The 14763-nt window shown below is 43.9% G+C and overlaps 1 protein-coding gene across 1 annotated transcript in view; it reads left to right on the forward strand.

Annotated features, from left to right (window-relative positions):
• The first annotated feature begins 551 nt into the window (after nt 1–551).
• Nucleotides 552–14763, forward strand: part of LOC146796472 (retinol dehydrogenase 7-like) — a 70728-nt gene continuing 56516 nt past the window's right edge. The window contains exon 1 of the mRNA XM_085629073.1: nt 552–707. The gene's annotated coding sequence lies outside the window, so the exon portion shown is untranslated. The remainder of the gene's footprint in view (nt 708–14763) is intronic.

The following is a 14763-nucleotide window of genomic DNA, read 5'->3' on the forward strand; positions in this document are numbered from 1 at the left end:
TTTACAAGAATATTGCTCTAATGTCCTTTCCACCCAGTGAGCACAATACCCACAATGCAGTCCTTTATAACGAGGAGATAATTTTGGGACACAATTTTTTTGGTGTTGCATTTGTCAATGTATGTGGAAAGGTTAAGTGGTTCGATTTATATGATCATTTTGGCGTTGTATATGCACATGTTTAACAGTGTTTTAGGCTGCTATGTTTTATGGGTGCCTGATATCCACGTAAACCATGATATGCATGACGTCATAAGCAGGTTGCATTCTGGGGCTTGTAGTCGTACTTCAGCTATGCGTGTATAGGCTCGAATGTCCAACCAGGCATAGTACTGTTTGCTGGAAGCCAGGATAGGAAGAAGGCTTTGCACAAGGACTTGTGGCTACCAGGCAGCTATGCGGGCATCTTTGTGCCCGCCTATTCCAGTGAGGTGTGTTGGAAGGGTGCCAGGACATCATCCATACTCAGGTTTTTTTGAAAAACCAATCAGCCTTTGTTTTCCACGTTGGTCAACCAGTGACGACCAATAAGACCTAGGTATGTATGGAATGTTCAGAACCTGCTTCCAATAGGGCGTGGCGAACCGAGGGGTGACAATCTGCCCCGTCAAGTAAGACTACTAGAAGAAGCGCGCGAGCCTGCTGTGCGGACACGGCTCATTTGCGGCAGAAGCGGTCTTGTCAGTGAGACGTCGGTCTGCAAAGCGGTAAGCGTGCACGCCACTGCTGGGGTGGATCGATTTGTTCATAAAAGGCAGTAAGTCCGGATAGTTGTAGCTCAGCGGGTTCATGCGCGCGCCTGCTTCTGAGTAACAGGTGGGTAATCTTGATTGGGCTGACTCATTGGGTTGTCATTCTGAGGCCGTTGAGATCGGTAATAGAAACACCCTTTTATTGACTGTAAAGATGCTAAAAGATTGTGGCGGAAAACAATAATTCTAAGGCGGTTCAATGTTATTGAAAGTATCAATTAAATGAGCAGTGTCCCCTTGAGATAAGAGGTGATGGTTTGAGAAGGCAGCCGCTGAAACCGGCCCACGCGCTGACTTCTCAGGCCAGTCGGTCAGGAACTGCTTGATTGTCCTAAAGGCCAGTTTAACAACGTACAAATATATGTCATAGCTCTCAAAGTCCACAATTGTATGTCTCACTGGTTTAGCCAGTTCAAGTGTTTTTTCTCTGGTACTCCGTCCTCAATTTGTAGGAAAAAAAAAATTGTGCCATGGCCATTTTCAGGAGGCCACTGTGGCTTGCACCACCCATTGCCCCAGCCAGCGCTGCCAATGAAAGTACCAACACAACTATTAACCATCACACTCTTACATGTGTGACAATTAGGACTATTCCAGGTCACCCACAACTATAAAAGTGGCTTGGGCGACAGAGACTAGTGTGTATGTGTGTGTGTGTGTATATATATATATTCACTGAAAAAACCATAGGTTTCACACACGTTATAGTTACGAATTAGCATTTAAAAAACCTTGCAAATTCACTTAAAAAACCATAGGTTTCACACATGTTGTAGTTAGCTGGACATTTCACTCGTAAAAAACCAATGAAATTCCCCCGTTATAGTTAGTGCAGGCAACTATAACTCACGCGACCGCAGTCCTCTGCTGATGACGTCAGATATTACATCACTGTATTTAGACACTTATTTACCCATGTCTTCTTCCATTAATCTTTAGCTATACATACATTACAAATATTTATTTTTCATAAAGACACATATGTCATCAGTGATGTAATATCTGACGTCATCAGCAGAGGATTGCGGTCGCGTGAGTTATAGTTGCCTGAACTAACTATAACGGGGGAATTTCATTGGTTTTTTACGAGTGAAATGTCCAGCTAACTATAACATGTGTGAAACCTATGGTTTTTTCAGTGAATTTGTACGGTTTTTTAAATGCTAAGTTATGTATTTATTTTATAGGTTTTTCACCGTGCGCGCACCTTGCGCACGCTGTGGGCGCCCGGTGCGCTTCGCACACCGAGCACCCACGGTTCGCAGTGTATGCGGTGCGCGCACCTCGCGATTTAAAAAAAAAAAAAAATGTTTTTTTCTCGCTTGGGGGTCCCTCTGTGACCCCCTGACCAAGGCTAGGGGGTCAGGAACTGTCCACTCTGCCCCCTTTTCTCGTTCTCCACCTTTTTTTTTTCACCCCCTCAGACTGCGAGATACAAAATGGCGGCCGGCACTTCCTGGTTTCGACCGATTCGAATGTTTACCGACATCTAACAGCCAATCAGAATTGCGCACGGCAGGGTGCGCGCACGGTGCGCGCGTATAGATATTGATGTGCTTTTAAATGCTATTTTCTCAGGAAATACTGAACAGATGTACACCAGACCTGCAAAAGGCACTTCCTTGACCTTATGGCTACCTCTCTGCCAAATTTCACGTAATTCTGTTCAGCCGTTCGGGCTGTAACTGCGACTAAAGGTCCTATGGAAAAATGCATGGGGAAAACGCGTTTTGGGACCCCCCCCTTTTTCTCGGCCCCCGCTTGACGAATCACCCCGAGACTTTCAGGGTAGGAGCTGAATGGAGCGCCCCATTAGTTTTGAAAATTTCGCGAGGATTCGTCAACCGGCGCCAAAGTTATTCAAAATAGAATTTTGAGATTTCCTATGGAAACTAGGTTGTAACTATAACTATCTACTGACGACCGCCAGTAGATAATAAATAAATAAATATATATATATATATATTCATCCAAAAGTTGCCACAGTTTATGGCGCACACAAAGACAGGAAAACCGGTCTTTAATCAGCAGGGCTCTTTATTTGTAAAACTGACAGCGCTTCAGAATATTTCATATTGTTGGGACCCTACGCGTTTCAGAGCTCCCAGGCTCCTTGTTCACGGGTCAAAAGTTCTGGCGGACACGCCGATGTGGAGTCCCTCTTCACTGTTATCACTCCCTCTAATGGGCTTTTTCTCTTCTCAGCCTTATGGGACTCGTAGTACAGCGTCAATATATACCCTTCGCTGGGTTCTGCCAGAGCCGATTCTGTTCATGGCTCTCCCGAGCCTCCGGTCGCACAGCCAGTTCAATATGAAAGCCTGTCTCCCTGTTATAACGGAATCCGTGCATCAGATTCCAACAGTCCGTTAATTTTCATGGATTAAAGACAGCGACGCTATCGGAGGCTCTATGGAGGGCTTGACAACAATTGCAGTAAACAGAACCTATTGAAGGTATTATTTTAGCGCTAAGGACCACAAGTCCCAGAAGGCCATTGATTGAAGGAGGCCATTGAGGGTCATAAAGCAGCCAATTACGGGACCCGTCCTTTGCGCATCTGTTACGAAGCAAGCCGACCCGTGATCAAGGAGCAATGAGCTCCGAAACGCGTAGCGGAAAAGGCACATGAAATATCCGGAAACGCTGCTGTCTTGCTGAATAAAGAACTTTGCTATAAAGCACTGTTTGCTTGCTGCTGTGTGCGTCTCCAACCTTTGGGCACCTTTGGATGATATATATATATATATATATATATATATATATATATATATACACACACAATTGTTCTTGTGCTCATCTGAAAATTACAATATGAACAAAACCTCTTCTCAGAAAATAGTTAAGCTATGGGGAATATCTCCACAATCAATATACAACAACAACCATGTACCACAGAAATGGATTATTAATTCACAGTTTTATTAATCATAAGGTTTAAACATTATTTGTCTGTCATTATTTTTATATTTATATTTTTCTCTTTTTATACATTTGCAAACACAAATTTGATCATGCGTTAATTTATTAAAAAGGGGAATCAAAATTCAGGTATGAGACACAAACTTAACAATTACAGTGAGCACAAATTGCATGTTACAAAACAAAAAACACAAAACATACAGGACAATCTATGCAACAAAGAGTCACTTACTAAAACATATAATAATACATTCATAATATATACACATTAAAATAGAAATGTCGCCACAAAGGATGACAATTAGGCGCTTCTCTCTGCTCTAATTGTCATCCTTTGTGGCGACATTTCTATTTTAATGTGTATATATTATGAATGTATTATTATATGTTTTAGTAAGTGACTCTTTGTTGCATAGATTGTCCTGTATGTTTTGTGTTTTTTGTTTTGTAACATGCAATTTGTGCTCACTGTAATTGTTAAGTTTGTGTCTCATACCTGAATTTTGATTCCCCTTTTTAATAAATTAACGCATGATCAAATTTGTGTTTGCAAATGTATAAAAAGAGAAAAATATAAATATAAAAATAATGACAGACAAATAATGTTTAAACCTTATGATTAATAAAACTGTGAATTAATAATCCATTTCTGTGGTACATGGTTGTTGTTGTATATTGATTGTGGAGATATTCCCCATAGCTTAACTATTTTCTGAGAAGAGGTTTTGTTCATATTGTGTTTCCCTTCCCTGCTATCCTCTTCTCATATTCATATATCAGGGACCCTCTTGTTGTTTACCTCATCTGAAAATTAAACAGACAGCGTCACCATGAGGCGGCCCATCATTTCAGCCAAAGACAGTATCTTTGAGAACACGTCCCGCTATGTGGATTATTATCTTCAAGAACATGTTGCTGGTTTGCCTACATATCTCAGAGACCCTAAGGATTTTTTATCTAAACTTAATTCCATTCAATGGTCGAGTAATTATTTGTTGATGACCTTAGACATTTCATCTCTCTATACCAGCATTAGGCATCATGATGGACTGATCGCTGTGGATTATTTTTTGAAGAAACGCAGTATTTCCATGTACAGACACAATGAAATCCTTTAAAAAATGATACATTGGTGTCTACATAACAACATGTTCATGTTTGATGGTCTTATATACAGACAAAAACAAGGAGTGGCTATGGGGGCATGCTTCTCTCCCAGCTACGCATGTTTACATGTGGGCTGGTGGGAGGAGCATGTCCTCATGGGCGAACACAGGGATCTGTGTGATCAACATATCATCACAATGTGGAGATATATAGATGATACATTCATCATTTGGGACGGTACAGCACAACAAGCTGAAGGTTTTGTAAGAGCCATTAACTGTAACAAGTTAAACCTTAACTTCACCTCCCATATAGATTCAACATCTATTAATTTTTTGGATGTTTCTGTCTACATTCAAAATAACACCATTCAGACTTGCCTATACAGGAAGCCAACAGCAGGCAACACCCTGCTTCACGCCACTAGCATTCACCCGCAGCACACTATATCCAGTCTCCCCTATGGGGAATTCTTGAGAATACGTAGAGCCTGCAGTAATGAAGAACAACTTCTTATAGCTCAGGAAGCCGCTAAAATCAGGTTTCTACAGAGAGGGTATCAAGCTAGCAAACTACAAAAAGCCCTTAGCAAGGCAAACAGTAAAAATAGACAAACTCTACTAGTTACCACACCTAGTCCTAACACTAACATCTCGGATCCCCCTATTGACAATTGCAATAACACCCGCAATGTCAGTCACGACAAAACAATCTGTCGTTTTGTTTCCACCTATAGTAGACAGGCCAACACTATTCGCTCCATTATCAAAACCCAATGGCCTATTGTCTTAACTGACATGGTGCTTTCACAAACTTTTCCTACACAGCCTAATTTCACCTACCGCAGGGCACATTCTATGAGAAATGATCTGGTTAAAACTAGTCCGGAACTAGACCCTAAGAGCATTTGGTTATCCCCCAAAAAGGTTTTTTTTAAATGCAGCACATGTAGGGCATGCAAATTTGGTATTAATACCAAATCCTATTGCACTCCATTTTCTGATGAACCCATCAACATCAGAGGACACTTTACATGCCGGACAGATCATGCGGTGTACATTCTGCAATGTGCTTGCGGCCTTCGCTACGTCGGCAGCACTAAGTTACAGGTTTATGTGCGCATTTTGCAGCACTTACGAGCCATAGTTAACTCCGACCCTTCCTACCCGGTGGCCCGTCATATAAAAACTGAACATGGTAACAATCTCAATGTCTTGCAATACTTTGTGATAGACAATGTCCCACTAAACAAACGGGGGGGTAACCGTGAAAAGCAACTCAGGCAATTAGAAACAAAGTATATAATGGAACTAGATTCTAAGGCTCCGAGAGGTTTGAATTTATGTGAAGATCTGTTCTACTATCTATAATTATTCTGTCTCAACTAAAAACTTTTACTGTTACTATACATCATACTTTGATGTAGTTCGTCTGTGGGCAATGTCCTGTAATTGTAGCGAGTATAATGTTTTTGTGGTTTGTTTGATTCTCGGGGTTTACACCTGGTATTCGTTGTTTCTTCTTTTTTGTATTTATTCAAACAAATTCAACAAAGTGACTACATTTTTAGGGCTCTTTTGCTGTAGATTAATCAACTCGCTTTTTCTCATTAATCACCTAATATATACCTATTCACGGTTCACATCACAAAGTTAGGGGATTTTGATTAATACATGCCCCATCTATGACTTAGGATTTAATTTAACACTTTGCACTTCAAATGGCCAGTACTATTAAATTTTGTTTGGTATCCCTACGCATCACACAACATAGACTAGACCATCAATTTTACACACACATTATGCTGTGTTTGGCTATTAGCGAGCTACCTATGAATTACACATATTAATTTTATTCAATGGTCGTGGATTACTACCTGTTGCCTCCAAGTATTTGTACCTTCTATAAAATACTAGTATCACATTAGAGAACAAAACACACAAATGCACACTGTTAATTGACAATGTGGTAGTTTTTGTTATGCATTACCAGTGATAGCCTTCGAGCATTGTCTTAGGATGTATTTTTCTAACATGAACCCTATGGCTCTACAGTGCTTTCAATCGCCTACGGCACTTTTCTTGTTCTTCCGACCATAACAACCGTATTATATAGATTATTCATGAATTCATAGATGTTACGTTTATGTTAACACATAAATTCGCATTCTAGTTAACATTACGGTTTACGTAATAAGCCAATGACCACCTCTTGATTTATGAGGTATTTATGTATTTTTTCTATGTTTATGATTGTGCAGTTGGATGTTAACCAATAGCGATGAAAGCCATGTTACCTCCCCTTTCTTTCTTTTGTGTATAAAAACGTTACCTATTTGCAACGCAATCATGTGAGCAAGGCCACACAGTTGGCCGAAACGCGTCTTCCCGTTTCATTTGCACTGATTCTATGATTTAAATAAATACGACACTGCGGCTGCAGTTTTCTACAAAGAAGAAGGTGTCCGTCTCTCTGTTCATGGTGCCGAGAAGCGCTTTGGAGTGGTACTTGGAGATATATATATATATATATATATATATATATATATACACAATTGTTCTTGTGCTCATCTGAAAATTAAACAGACAGCGTCACCATGAGGCGGACTGTCATAGGTACGATGTTGACATTTAAGTGCTGGTACCGAGAACCAGAAAACATTGGCACAAATTAAACGCTACTGTGTGTAATTGAAGGCTACATGTACCAATATGCAGTTAAAAAACTGAGTTAAATAATCTACTCCTGCTTGGAATTTAAAAACTTGAGAGGTCTGTATGTATGTATGTACACGCGACCTAAGGAGGCTATATAAACTATCTTAAGAAAGGGCTAAGCAAGATTGGGATGAGAAGAGGTGGGAAGAACTCGGGGAGGCTTGTTCCCAGTCAGACACCAGGAAATGTTGGGTTCTCGTGCATAAGGGTAACCTTGAAAATTTGCCCTCCCTAGCCAATAACATCGCAGCCAACGTGTGGCACGAGCACTTTAGTGCCTTATATATGAATATCATCAGCCACGACATAGTCACTTTCCCCTGACTTATTCCATCTTGCTCAGAGGCTTTTCTTTACTAAGGAGGAAATCCTGGCCTCTGTAGAGGCATGTACCTGCCAAAGCACCGGATGGAGTTCCAGGAGACCTCTTTCGCGTTGACAAGAACAACTGGGCTTCATACATAATGGCACTCTAATGACATCACTGGGGGGCATGGGCCTATCCCCGAATCATGGATGGGAGCAGAAGTGATCTCTATTTTTAAAAAGGATGTCAGGAGCAATCCGGCCAACTATCGGCCTATTAGCCTGATCAATTGCGTCCAAAAAGTTTTCTGGTGCTCGCTCTTAGTGAAGATCCAAGACTGGATGACTGACAACCATATTCTGTCTCCATTTCAAGCAGCGTTTCGCCAGAAAACGGTAACTATCGATCAGGTCTTCCGCCTCCTTCTCCTCTATTGGAAGGTGGTACTGTTGGGTATGGGAAGTCAGCGTTCGACCTCGTGCCCAGGGAACAAGCTCTGGCGGGTGCTCAGGGAGATAGGTATGCCACTTGAAATCCTGACACTACTTATAAATTTACATACAGAGAACTATGCCAGGGTGAGATGGGGTAGTCGGGGCTGTTACCGATCATGTCCAAATCAAGCGTGGCGTTCGCCAGGGCTGCGTCATTTTACCAACTTTATTTTCATTCATATATTAATCAAGTGGCCGAATTTCTATCTGCAACTCCAGCGGATGTCCCTTCTATAGAGAACCAGAAAATTGCAACTCTCCTGTTTTGCAGACGATACCCTCCTCGTCTCTAAAACACCCATGGGGCTGCAAAGTTTATTAAATCGATTCAGGTTTTTTTGTGATAAGAGGGGCTTCGAAATAAATACCACAAAGACAAAACTGATGTTGCTGAATCCCCACAAATCCTTTAAAGGGCGCCTAACCTTAAATAACATCCCCCTAGATAGAGTGAGCTGCTTTGACTACCTGGGTATTAAATTGTCTGAAGGTATGGCCTGGAAACAACATCTCAACAAGGCCTACCTCAAATTCTCTTGGGTAACTGGGGCTCTAAGGAAGAAACATTGTCGCTCCTACACAAAACCAGTTGCACCGGCCTTGGAGCTATACAAATGTAAGGCCGTGAGCAGTGCCCTCTATGGGGCAGAGCTCTGGGGTTTTGAAAAACCGAGTGATCTTAGAGCAACTGAGAATAAGTTTCTTCGGAACATAGTGTCCCTTCCACCAAGCACACCACTCTGCCCCTTAAATTTTGATATAGGCATTAATCCTGTCAAGGACCTAGTGAAGCTTCGCCCGCTCATATTCTGGCAGAGGCTTGTTACCACCCCAGAACTGTCCTCGTACGCAGTTGCCTTCGACGAGGTTTGCTCTTTGGATACATCCAATGAAATAGGATGGATCAAGCACATCAGAAACCTCATCTCTAGTATTGGGCTAACAGGGCATAGCGTTAATTGTCCATTACCCCTCCCAAAAAACAAATCAAAGTGTTGTATTGGGACTGGGTAGAACACAACGATTCCAGGGACAGCAAGCAGGGCAGATTAACTGAGGAATTTAGGGACTTCAAAGTTAGTTGTTACCTGGAAAGCTATCTTGATCTTATCAAGGATCCGGCCGACAGGAAACTATACATACAATTTAGGCACAGCAACTTGCCCATAAATTAATTCACAAATTCCTGGCTGTGCAATGCTGCCCGTAACAAAGGCTGCCCTTGATGTGCTGCCCTGACCGTATCAATAGGTCACGTCCTTTTTGCCTGTACTGCATACACTAAGCCCAGGGCCAAATGGTTATTCCCCATTTGCAAGCAACTTGGAACTCGCGACTCTAGTGCAGCCTTGTGCATACTAAAATCAGATACAAGACCACTATTTGTGTGTGTAATCGCAAAGTTCCTGGGTCACATGTGGGGAATTAAAAGGAAGGCCCTGAGACTCACCCCGACTGTAGGAAAGTGGGATCTGCTTCTTATGGTTACCCCCACTTTTTGCTGAATGTAATATTGTTTTTGACTAGTCTGATTGGGATTCTGCTAATCAGGACCCCAGTCTATCTGCTTTCTCCCTAAACTGTTATGTTATGTACTTAGGTACACTCCAGATTGGATTCTGGAGTACTCTTGTCAGTCTCTAGTATATGGTACACATGTACCCAGGGCATGGGTCCCCCGGTGGCCTCCCATGGGCTGCAGCATGTATTATGCCACCCATGAGAGACCATGCATAATGGAACTACAGGTCTGCTATTGCAGCCTGTGTAAGTTGGTGCATGCTCCACTTACTAAAGATATAGGTTTACTATATCTAATGGTCACTGAACTTAAAACCTATAAGTCACCCCTATAGCAGGCATTAACAATCCTGAAGGCAGGGTGCTTGATTCTAAGTGAGAGGGTGCCACTGCATGAGCAGGACACCCCTGCAGCCTACCAAGTCCATGTTCCCGGGTTGTCAGTGAGACAGCCATTTACGACATAGAGTGGCATTAAGCAACCGCGTGATGGCCAACTCTAAAACCACAACCCTATTGTGTTTGGTATCAAACATCTTGGAATCATACTCCCACACCGGTAGCCAGTGTGGGAGGTATGATTCCACCCCTCAGAAGCGAGCTTCGCGAGGTCCCTGGTCTTCCCGGTACCAGCCTTCTCTACCCGGACAGCACAAAATGGTTGCTGCCAACCAGAGACACATTTCTGCCCTCCTGCTGCTGAGCCAAGCTTGAGCAGTGGAAGGCAGAACAATAAAAATCCTGTCACAGGGAGGTGTGACCACCTCCCAGACAGGATTTAGTGTATTTGGGCAGGGTGGGTGCGCTTGCCAGCGCCTGAAAGTCTGCATGAGGGGCACATTTGGTGTCCCTGTGCATAGTCCAGTTCAAACCAGTCCTAGGAGCCGTAGGGTCCCGCTCTGGCGCGAAACTGGACAAAGGACATGTGAGTAACCACCCCACTGTCCAAACCCTCCACTAGGAGGGTCCCCTGAATCTGTTCAACCCTCTCCTGTGGGTACTTAGGGGCTTACCTGACTGTAGGACCCTAGATTCGACGTGGGCAAGATTCTGATCAAGAAACCACTGAACTTTGACCGTCTGGACTTCATTTGGGCCCGACTTCATCTCTCTCTCAGTCTGAAGCTTCGTCTGTGCCCATGCACCATACAGGCTCCGTGCAGGACCTGTGGAGCATGAAGGACAACCGAAGATATCTCCCTTGGGGTGAATGAGTCACTCCCCTGCATTGGCAGGCACCGTAATGCATCTGATCGGTCTGCTGATTCTGAGCTCCTGCGTACTCCCAAGGCTCCAGCAACACATGAGGTGTGTTCCACGTCCCTCGAGGCCCGAGCTGCCCTCTCACCAAGTTTGAGGTCAGAATCCCTATTGGGGGCTGCTATACCTGAACCCCTGTGCACTGCGTATATTTGCAAGTGCATATGCTTGTTGGCATTTTCTGAACAAGTTTATTGGGCTGTCGATAGCCCCAATCTCTGGCACCATTTTCTACAAAGAACTTTGGCCTCTTCACACTGAGTGCTCTGCAAGCTGTCGTTTTGTGAAATCGCTTGGGGTCCTCTCGCGACTCCTGTGTCTCCGGCCTGTGAGTCCACTTGAGGGACAACCTTGCTTTTCTTGGACTACCCTGGGCGCTCCAGGCCTTCCCTGACTCCCCTTGCTGTGGTGAGTCTCCTGGACCTTGTTGGTCTGAACCATAATCTTCCTTGACCTTCTTTGTGGGTTGCCGCTGCCAAGGCTTGTTGGTACTCCAGCCGGACACCGACCCCCCCCCCCCCCCCCCCTCTGCACTCAACATCCTTCATGGGACAGCTCATATTTGGCTCCTGGTCATCCTCGACGTCTCCTGGTCCTCGTAGCTGCAGAGTCAAGGACTCCATCAACTCAGCTGAGGCACCCGACATCGGTGGACATTCAACTACCGAGCCTTTGGTCACTCCTGAGTGACCCAGACTCTGTCCCCTCTGCTTTCAGGTACCATTCAGTAAGAATCTACCTTTGGATTCCAATGGTCCCTTTTCTTCCTTCCAGCAGTGGCATTTCTTTGAAGTCCTCCATTGAAATTGACCGTGGTTTCCGACACCACTTCAGCCCTATGCACCCAGCTTCCCTGGGATAGGTAACACTGGTACTATGGTATCCACGGGAGGGATGGCTCTCAAACCTCCTATGATCCAAAGGGCTTCCTCGTAATCCGCTACTGCGACTTTCCCATAGAATTGTACAGAGCAAGTGGTCGTGTTCCCACACTACATCAGTCCTCCGTGGGGTCCCTACTTACTCACCTTGGGTGGTTCCTTGGGGTCCCAGCAATTCTACATCCTCTAGACACTGTCTTGACTCGAGTTGTGGTTCTTATACCACTTAGTACATGGTTTGGTCCCCTCCTAGGGTCCATTGTGTACTATTGCTACTTACTGTTGTTTCTGTGCTATAGTATTGTGTATTCTGTGATTATTTCCTTGTAGGAGCTAATGAGTCATACTAAAGTAGTGTTATATTAATTAATACATATTTTTATAAGTACTGTGTGGATCTTCTTTCATTTAATCAATACTATAAGATTGCATTCTGATAAAAACAAGCTGCTTAACATTCCTTCAAGACTAAGCCTGTAGGCTCCTCTCCACAGCTACCACTTGGATAGCTTTCTAAGGTTATCTTTGACCTCCTAAATCACTATAAGGGCTGTTTGGTTTGGTGCAAGGTGCCCACTTTAATTAGTGGACAGCATATACCAGGCCAACTTCTCACACTGAACTTATCCTAACATGCCTAGATCATGTTGGTGAGGTAATTTAACCTGATCACAATGAAGTCGCCACTGAATGATCGTTTTAGCCCCTGACTTTTTTTTCCCGTTTTAGGTCTCGGCTAGCGAAGGCTGCGGTTGCGCAGTCTCGCTCGCGAGATTTAATGATTTTCAGAAGTGGGGCTTGAACCCGCCCCTCTTCTTCCCTCTTCTCCATTGGCTGGCCTCTTAAATGCTGGTCAGCCATTGGAGAAGAGCTTTGTGTCTCCAAAGAACCCTGTCTTTTTCGGATTCGGGGGCGTGCTTTTTACTTTCTTTCTCTCCTCTGGAATGTAAACATTCCAGCCAATGGCAAAAGGAGATAAATAAAAACACGCCCCCGAATCCGAAAATGCCGTTGCGTTTCTCCGAGGCATTTCTGCTTGACCTCGGAGAAAGGCGGTGGTGTTCATGGCGTCATATGGCGGCTTGTTATGTTGTACAGACCCCGTCTTCGACGTTTTCAAAGGCGGAAATAGTAATAAAAGAATCTTGGAGCGGAAAGAGGAGGAGTCCACTGGGGATCGGACTGACGACGTTCTCATGCGGGCCACGCGCTCCGGTCGTAACCGTGCACCAATTCCTCTCGCCGCCTGCGGTGAGTGTTGGCTCCAAGATAAGAGGCTTTTACCGGGCGGGAGGCTTTCCTGCTAGCAGATATTCTGGAGATGTGGTTTGGTGATAGGCCTGTTGCATGAGGCCTTTTTCGTCTCTGCAGTTACAGGCAGGCACCGTCGATCCGCAATCTGTGGGCAGACAGTAGTGTTTTGCTCCGCGCCAGTTAGTGTGACGATGGGCCCCTCCTCAAAATAGGCCACATGTTCTCACAAGCGTCGCGCAATATGTTATAGAGGTCTGAACTGTACAGATCACGTGTGCATTAATCTAGAACGCCAAATTGATAAATGTGGGTTGGTCAGGTAACGTCCCACCCCCCTCGAAAGGCTAACCACATGTATTAGTGAGATGGAAGGTATTTTATTTTTATCTCTTATTTAAAAGTTTTATATAGCGCTAGCTTACCCGTGGGTATCAGAGCGCTTTACAAATACACAGGAGATAAATGTTGCATTACATAGCATGATCTAAGGAAGCAACAAAAATAATATAAGCAAAAACATGATTAGGCAAACTGTTATGGGGACTAAAAATACTACTACATTAACGCGATGACGGAACCGTGCTAAAGGCCGCAAGGAGCTTAACGGAGTAGTAACCGCTATGTATTTGGAATACAATGTGAATAATTAGGATGGAGTAACTCTTGTACAAGGAAACCTTTGTATTATTTTTTTTGTGCTGCCAAGGCACAAGTTGCCAGCGACTCCTCTTGCGTGATGTCATTTGGCGTCTTCTACAATTACTAACTTTTACCGTATAGCACGTTGCTGGGACTGTTGTTTAAGTCGTAATGGGATCAATATCCAAATATGCAAATCTATATCGGTTGGTCTCACCCTTCACTTTTTACACGAGGGCTCCTTGGCATGGCTGGTTTCAGGTAGTTCTAGTGCAACTGCACAAGAAACAAAAATCAAAATAACGAGACCGTGTCAGTTGTCCTCTGATGTGTAACCCTTAGGGTGATCTAATTGTGAGAACTCAATGGCTTAAGCTGACTGCAGTAGTCCACTAGTCATCCTCCTGCCACAGACTCTATCTCCACAGGCGCAATCTATAATATCTGTTTCAAAAGCAGATGGCTACCATTTTGCTATGTTGTTTAGCAGCGTCTCTGTGCAGCTTTGCTAAAGGTAAAGTTAGGGAAAAAGCTTTTTTTCTCTCTATTTTTACTTTTAGCCACGTTGCACATCGAAGCTGCTGTACAACGTGGCTAACAATATGGGCAATGTCAATAGATCTCGCAAAGATTCGTAAAGTCCGTCACCTCCTCCCCTCTGCGGCACTCACTCAATCTGTCACCTCACTTGTACTCTCTCGTCTTGATTTTTCCAACTCTATTTACCACGGTCTCCCACTCTATCTGCTTAACCGCCTTCAGGTCGTACAAAATCAGGCAGCACGCTTGATCCACGGATTACCTAGATGGCAATCCGCTAAACCCCTGCTTCACAGCCTCCATTGGCTCCCAATGAATCAAAGGGTCGCCTTTAAGGTGGCTTGTCTCACCTTTAAATGTCTTCACTGC

This window comes from Triturus cristatus, chromosome 10, assembly GCF_964204655.1.
Source record: "Triturus cristatus chromosome 10, aTriCri1.1, whole genome shotgun sequence".
Lineage (NCBI taxonomy): Eukaryota > Metazoa > Chordata > Amphibia > Caudata > Salamandridae > Triturus > Triturus cristatus.